This window comes from Ovis canadensis, chromosome 14 (genome assembly GCF_042477335.2).
Source record: "Ovis canadensis isolate MfBH-ARS-UI-01 breed Bighorn chromosome 14, ARS-UI_OviCan_v2, whole genome shotgun sequence".
Lineage (NCBI taxonomy): Eukaryota > Metazoa > Chordata > Mammalia > Artiodactyla > Bovidae > Ovis > Ovis canadensis.
The window spans coordinates 16,956,664-16,965,143 of record NC_091258.1 but is presented as its reverse complement, the minus strand read 5'-3'; positions in this window follow the sequence as shown (position 1 = coordinate 16,965,143).

Below are 8,480 nucleotides of genomic sequence, written 5' to 3'. Positions count from 1 at the left end.
GACTTCAGGAAAACAATTGTTCTTATTAAAAATAATAATTTCAACCCATTAAAACATTTTTTGCTCTCAGGAATTTTTGTGAAATTCAGGTATTATATGAAAAGTTTAGCTACACAACCTGACCACAGGCATTGGGAAATTCTGAGGTCAAAATACTTCTTTTATTGCTTAATTTCTCTTTTTGCTGTCAGTCAAGGATCTCTTCTACATTACAGAAAAGACTATGCTGTAATTTTTACTGAGAATAGTGGATACCTAGATCTATGTTCTAATCCTTCCCTCTTGTATCTGACCACTGTAGCTCAAAGAATAAAATAATAGCCAAACTGTCTAAATGCCATGGGATACTTTGCTATAATCCTGGCACATAGGGCAATCCAAATGATCGCATCAACATCCTCATACCTTCATGTGTCTGTATGAAAGGTATTTTACAAAAGAAACCAATGAACTAAAATCAGTCATAAAATGAGTAAAGAATCCAGAATTTTTCACTGCTGATTTTACAGATATTTTTAAAATTTCATACTACTTTTTAAAATATATATACACATCTGTGTCTCTTTCCCTGTCTTGCATACAGGGTCGTCATTGCCATCTTCCTAAATTCCATATATATGTGTTAGTATACTGTATTGGTGTTTTTCTTTCTGGCTTACTTCACTCTGTATAATCGGCTCCAGTTTCATCCATCTCATCAGAACTGATTCAAATGAATTCTTTTTTACGGCTGAGTAATACTCCATTGTGTATATGTACCACAGCTTTCTTATCCATTCATCTGCTGATGGACATCTAGGTTGTTTCCATGTCCTAGCTATTATAAACAGTGCTGTGATGAACATTGGTGTACATGTGTCTCTTTCAATTCTGGTTTCCTCGGTGTGTATGCCCAGTAGTGGGATTGCTGGGTCATAAGGTAGTTCTATTTGCAATTTTTTAAGGAATCTCCACACTGTTCTCCATAGTGGCTGTACTAGTTTGCATTCCCACCAACAGTGTAGGAGGGTTCCCTTTTCTCCACACCCTCAGAGGGAGAGGGAGAGGGTGGGATGATTTGGGAGAATGACATTCTAACATGTATACTATCACGTAAGAATTGAATCGCCAGTCTATGTCTGACGCAGGATGCAGCATGCTTGGGGCTGGTGCATGGGGATGACCCAGAGAGATGTTATGGGGAGGGAGGTGGGAGGGGGGCTCATGTTTGGGAATGCATGTAAGAATTAAAGATATTAAAAATAATAATAATATATATATATATAAAATATTGTATTACTTGATTCCCCAAGTCCTCCTTTTCAGAAAAGGCAAACCACAGTTTCATAAATTTATATATGAACTATCTTGCAAATTGCAAAGATAATCCTGCAACATCATGGTAAAAAAATAATTTACCTTTGCATTACAATATTTACAAGCATTTGATCTTTCTCTTCCATCAGAAAATGTAGCAGTTTCACTTTTAAAAATTTGCATTTAGGGAGTATCTTGTTCTGAAGGCGATGGAAGTTGTCATAGAAACAACCATAATTACAAGAGAGACATTTATCAGGGAAGGAAAGATTTATCTTAAAGTCCGATCTACTTCTTTTTGTTGTTGAGGAAATGAGTCATTTTTGTTTGTTTGAGAAGCAAGTTTTCTATTTCACAAGGATGCAGAGGATTATTGAGCTTCTAGAGTTCTACTCCCCAGATTCCTTTCTTCCAGGTATTCTGAGGATCAGTTTAAATAAAGTCGATGTCCTGCATCCTAAACCTGCTGCTGAAGATGTGATGCCTTCTCACAAGATTGATTTTAGGAATCATGTGATGAATACAACAGGCTATTGTTTGCATTTGAGAGGGAAAATAACACCCATGATGTTTCCCAAGGTAAGTAATTATCTTCGATAACATTTATCCTGGTGTATTCAGAATTAGTGGGAAAGCATAGGGGTAGAAGCAGAGAGACATGTGTAAATACCTCATTTATAACTATAACTTTATCTCCATGACCATAGATATCTTAACTGTTGTGTCCAGCGCATAAAAAATATGTCTTAAATATTTGTATATATCTGATGTTAAATATATTTACATATTGATTTATAAAACTAAACCTGTATTTATATATATTATAAATGTGCATTTTAAAGCACTGTATTCAATTTATATATACATATATTTCTTTCCTGATATTTTAAAAGTTGAGAATTTCTCTGAGTTTCTTCCCCAGACAGATTTATGGTAACTTTCAAAACATAGAGTATAAGAAATTAAAATAATAATAGAATTTTAGTGACATGATGGCTAAGTAAATGGATGTAAGCTTACTCCTTTTTATGGAAACACCAAAATCACAACCAACTGCTGAAAAAGCACCAATAAAAAATGTTGGAACTTACGAAAAAATATACTCTTCATCCAAAGACAAAGAAGAAACTACAACAAGATGGTAGGAGGGCGCAATCATAATAAAAGCAAATTCCATACAGGCTGGTGGGCAACCCATAAACTGGAAAACAATTATACCACAAAAGTTCTCCTACAGGAGTGAAAATTCTGAGTCCCATAGCAGATTCCCCAGCCTGGGGTTCTGGCAGTTGCAGGAGCCCCAGAAAATCTGGCTTTGAAGGCAGAGGGGTTTGACCCCATGACATTCATAGGACCGGAGGGAAGAAACACTCCACTGCTGGAGGGCACACCTACAGTCTCGTGCACACTGGGATCCAGGGGGAAAAAAGTGACCCCAGAAGAGACTGGGCCAGACTTACCTGCTAGCAATGGAGGGTCTCCTACAAAGATAGTCCAAAAACTGCCAACAAAATGGCATTAAGAGCATACATATAGCTAATTATCTTAAAATGTAAATGGATTAAATGCCCCAACCAAAAGACACAGACTGGCTGAATGGATATTAAAACAAGACCCAGAGATATGCTGTCTATAAGAAACCCAATTCAGATCTAGGGACACATGCAGACTGAAAGTGAGGGGATGGAAAATGCATTCCTTGCAAATGGAAATCAAAAGAAAGCAGGAGTAGCAATACTCAATATCAGACAAAATAGACTTTGAAATAAAGACTGCTACAAGAGACAAAGAAAGATACTACATAATGATGAAGGGAACAATCCAAGAAGATATAACATTTGTAAATATGTATGCACCCAATATACAAGCACCTCAGTATATACAGCAAACACAAAGAGTCATAAAGGGAGAAATCAACAGTAACTCAATAACAGTGGGGAATTTTAACACCCCACTTTCATTGATGGACAGATCACCCAGACAGAAAATCAATAGGGAAACACGAGCCTTAAATGACATGTCAGACCTGACAAACTTAATTGATATTCTATAGAGCATTCCATCTGAAAGCAGCAGAATACACATTCTTCTCAAGTGCACATTCTCCAGGATTGATCACATGCTGGGCCACAAAGTGATGCCTTGGTAAATTTAAGAAAACTGAAATCAATCAAGCATCTTTTCCAACCACAATGTTATGAAATTAGAAATACACAACCACAATGCTATGTAGTATTAAAAAAATACTAAAAAACACAAACGTGGAGGCTAAACAATATATTACTAAACAACCAATGGACCACTGAAGAAACCAAAGAGGAAATAAAAAGAGAAAGCCTAGAGACAAATGAAAATGAAATGATGATCCAAAACTCACGGGACCCAGCAATAGCCCTTCTAAGAGGGAAGCTTATAGCAATATAATCTTACCTCAGGAAACAAGAAAAATCCCAAATAAACCACCTAACCTTATACTTAAAGCAGAGAAGAGCACACAAAACCCAAAGCTGGTAGAAGGTAAGAAATCATAAAGATGAGAGGAAAAATAAATGAAATAGAGCTGAAAAAAACAATAGAAAAGATCAATGAAACTAAAAGCTGCTTCTCTGAAAAGGTAAACAAAATTGATAAAACTTTAGCCAGACTCATCAAGAAAAAGAGAAACAGGGTTCAAATCAATAAAATTAGGAACAAAAGAGAAGACGTTACAGCGGACACCCCAGGAATACAAAGGGTAATAAGAGACCACTCTAGCAACTAGATGCCGATAGAATGGATAACCTGGAAGAAATGGGCAAGTTCTTAGGAAAGTACAGTCTCTCAGGACTGAACCAGGAAGAAATATGAAATACAAACAGACAAATCATAAGTACTAAAATTGAAACCATGATTTTAAAAATTCCCAACAAAGGAAAGTCCAGGATCAGACGGCTTCATAGGTGAATTCTATCAGACTTTTAGAGAAGAGTTAACACCTATCCTTCTGAAATTATTCCAGAAAATCACAGGAAGGAACACTCCCAAACTCATTCTATAAGGTCACCACCATTCTGATAGCAAAATGAAAGAAACCTCAAAAAATGAAAATTACAGGCCGATATCACTGATGCACATAGACAAAAAAACTTCGACAAGATATTAGCAAACCAAATCCAACAATCCATTAAAAGGGTCACACACCATGGTCAAGTGGGATTTACCCCAGGCATGCAAGGATTTTCCAGTATCTGCAAATCAATCAGCAGGAAAAATCACACAAACAAACTGAAGAAAAATATCCATATGATCATATCAATAGATGCCAAAAAAGCCTTTGACGAAATTCAACACCCATTTTTAATCAAAACTCTCTAGAAAGTTGGCACAGAGGAAACCTATCTCAACATAATACAGGCCACAAACTCATAGCTCAGTGGTAAATGTGACAAACACCACACTCAGTGGTGAATAACTGAGAGCATTCCCTCTGAGATCAGGAACGAGACAGTGATGCCCACTCTCGCCACTTTTATTCAGCATAGTTTTGGAAATCCTAGAAGGCAATGGCACCCCACTCCAGTACTCTTGCCTGGAGAACCCCATGGACGGAGGAGCCTGGTAGGCTGCGGTCCATGGGGTTGCTAAGAGTCGGATACGACTGAGCAACTTCACTTTCCCTTTTCACTTTCCTGCATTGGAGAAGAAAATGGCAACCCACTCCAGTGTTCTTGCCTGGAGAATCCCAGGGACGGGGGAGACTGGTGGGCTGCTGTCTATGGGGTCACACAGAGTCAGACACGACTGAAGCGACGCAGCAGCAGCAGCAGCAGCAGCAGCCATGGCCATCAGGGAATGTAAATTGGAAAAGAAGTAAAACTGCCATTGCTGCAGATGACATGATACTACACATAGAATATCTTGACGATGCCATCAGAAAACTCCTAGAGCTAACTGACAAATTTGGTAAAGTTGCAGGATACAAAATTAATGCACAGAAATTCATTGCATTTCTTTTATACTAACGATGAAAAGATTAGAAAGAGAAATTAAGGAAACAATCATATTTACCATCACACCAAGAATAAAATACATTGGAATAAACCTACTTAAGGAAGCAAAAGACTGTACTCTAAAAACTATAGGCCACTGGTGAAAGAAATCAAATACCACACAGACAGAAAGATAGGAAGATCTGCTGGAGAAGGAAATGGCAACCCACTCCAGCATTCTTGCCTGGAGAATCCCATGGATAGAGCAGCCTAGTGGGCTATTGTCCATGGGGTTGCAAAGAGTCGGACATGACTGAGAGACTAACATTTTCGCCACGTTCTTTTAATGGAAGAAATCAATATTGTTGAAATGACTACCAAAGGTAATCTACAGATTCAATGCAATCCCTATTAAATTACCAATGGCATTTTTCACAGAACTAGAACAACAACAACAACAACAACAAAACTTAAAATTTTTGTGAAGACACAAAAGACCCTGAAAAGCCAACACAATCTTGAGAAAGAAGTGAGCTTGAGAAACTAGGCTCTCTGACTTCAGACTATATTACAAAGCTACAGTCATCAAAGTGATATGGTATTGGCACAAAACACACATAGGCCAATGGAACAGGGTAGAAAGCCCCAAAATAAACCCACACACTTATGGCCAATTAATCTACAACAAAGGTGGTAAGAACATCAGCAATGGAGAAAAGACAGTCTCTGCAATAAATGGTGCTGGGAACACTGATGAGCTATGTGTAAAAAACAAAATAAAATTAGAACACTAACACCATTCACACAAACAAACTCCAAATGAATTAAAGACCAAAACACATAGCCAGATTCTACATGGCTCTTAGAGGAAAACATAGGCAGAACAGTCTGACATAAACTGCAGCAGTATCTTTTCCAACCCATCTCTTAGAGTAATGAAAATAACAACAAAAATAAACAAATGAGACCTAATCAACCTCAAAACTCTTTGCATAGCAAAGGAAACCATAAATGAGATGAAAAGACAACCCATAGAAGGGGAGAAAATGTTTGGAAGATGTGACTGACAAGGGATTCATCTGCAAAATTTAAAAATAGCTCATGTGGCTCAGTATATTAAACACACACACACAGCAATCAAATACTGGGCAGAAGACCTAAATGCACATTTCTCCAAAGAAGGCATGCAGATGGTCAAGCGGTACATGAAAAGATGTTCAACACTGCTAATTATTAGAGAAAAGCACATCCAAACTACAATGAGATAGCACTTCACACCAGTCAGAATGGCCATAAGTAAAAAGTCTACAAACAACAAGTGTGGGATATCACATGATATCTCTTCTATGGGGAAATCTAAAAAAATGATGCAAACTTATTTACAAGACAGAAACAGACCTACAGAACAAACTAACGGTTACTTGGGGGGCAGGGGCGGCAGTTAGGAGAGGGATAGAGTGACAGTTTCCGACTGCCATATACACTCTGCTGTATTTAAAATAAACAAGGACCTACTGTGCAGCACAGGGAACTCTGCTCAATACTCTGTAATGCCTAAATGGGACAAGAATTTCAAGTAGAACAGATAATGTATATGCGCAACTGAACCACTCTGCTGTACACCTGAAACAAACGATGTTAATCGGCTAGACATCATAACCATACACACCACACTATAATAGTAATCAGTAACCATACACACCACACTATAATAGTAAACCAGTAGGGAAAACCAGGAAACGATGGAACACACAGTACATGACGGCATTTAGTGTGCATGAAGCCTCTAGATGGTGCAGCTGACTCCCCTCACTGTCTCAACAGCCCGTGCGGTGAGCAACGTCCTCACCCTCCTGCCTGGCACTGTGCTAACGGAGCCATCAATGTCTGCACTTAGAGAACACAGTTCTCTCCACTTCTGAGAAAAACTTTCCCCAGAAGCACCAAAGACCTTTTGTAAAGCACTTAACTTTTTCAACAACATTTTATACGACATCTCCTAGGTTTCATCTTGTATGCCAAAACATCTCAAAAAATGACAAGGGTGGAAAATTATGTTTTAGGAAAAGCACTCTGTGATAGTGTCAGAAGGTTGGGCTCCTGGTTCATTTCTCCTCTGGATGAAATAAGGACAGAATTTGAGCATCCAGGTTGATGGACAGATTAAAACACTTCAGATCTAAATGTACCATTTCACTCAATTAGAATTCTTTGGTAAATTTCCATGACCTGAGTTATAGTCACTGATAATTATTGGAGTGCAGGTGCTCTATTTTATCCTTTGTAAGTAGATTCAACCAGCCAGCCAAAAGTAGAACTTCATTCTTTGTAAGGAGAAGACTTGACAAAGCCACAGGCTATGTATAAATTAGCCTTCTACCTGCTCTTATAGGACTAATAGGCAGAGACTGCTCGTGCTGGAAACCACACACACACACACACACACACACACTTCTGGAAGACTGAAGCCTGTTATAAAGCACAGCCTTGGAAAAGTTTAGAGCAGCAGTACAGAGACTATGAATCTCTGGATAAAGACCCAAACAAAATAAATATCCTCATGTGTCAAAGATTAACTGTATGGAAACTCTTGGGCTTCTGGATTTCACAAATCATTAAAGGTATACATGCACACAGTGGATGCTCATACACATACAGACATGATAGCGCACACACGCTTACCTTTCCCTGAAATGAAAGCTAGAGAGGGTGATTAAGCCTCCAAACATACACGTGCACGACACACATACACACACCTTACACTGGCTCCCACTATTATTTAAAAATATGAAGGTTATTTTAGCAAATCCAAAGGGCCAAATTAGTTTAATACCAGGGGATGTCCATCTCAAGAAAAATTCCACAAAGCAAAGTCTTCTTTCTTTCTTTCTCTTTTTTTTTTTTTTTTGAGACACACTGCAGACTAGCACAAGTGTTTGGTCCAACATTAAGGAAGGTCTGTCTTAGGTAAGTGAATGTGTGCATGTGCTGGATGGGATTCAATGAACCGTTTGCAAGCTCAGGCCATGAAAGAGACCCCGTGTTAGGGACAAAGCACTGTCTAAGAAATGACAGGTAAGCCTTATTTCTACTGAGAGGTGTAGACATGAAACAGATGATCCCACAAATGATACTGAAACTTCACTGGCATCAAGTTGTCTGAATGCAGAGTTCCAGGAGTAATGATTCAAGAAATGAATTTTCTACCTGCCCGGT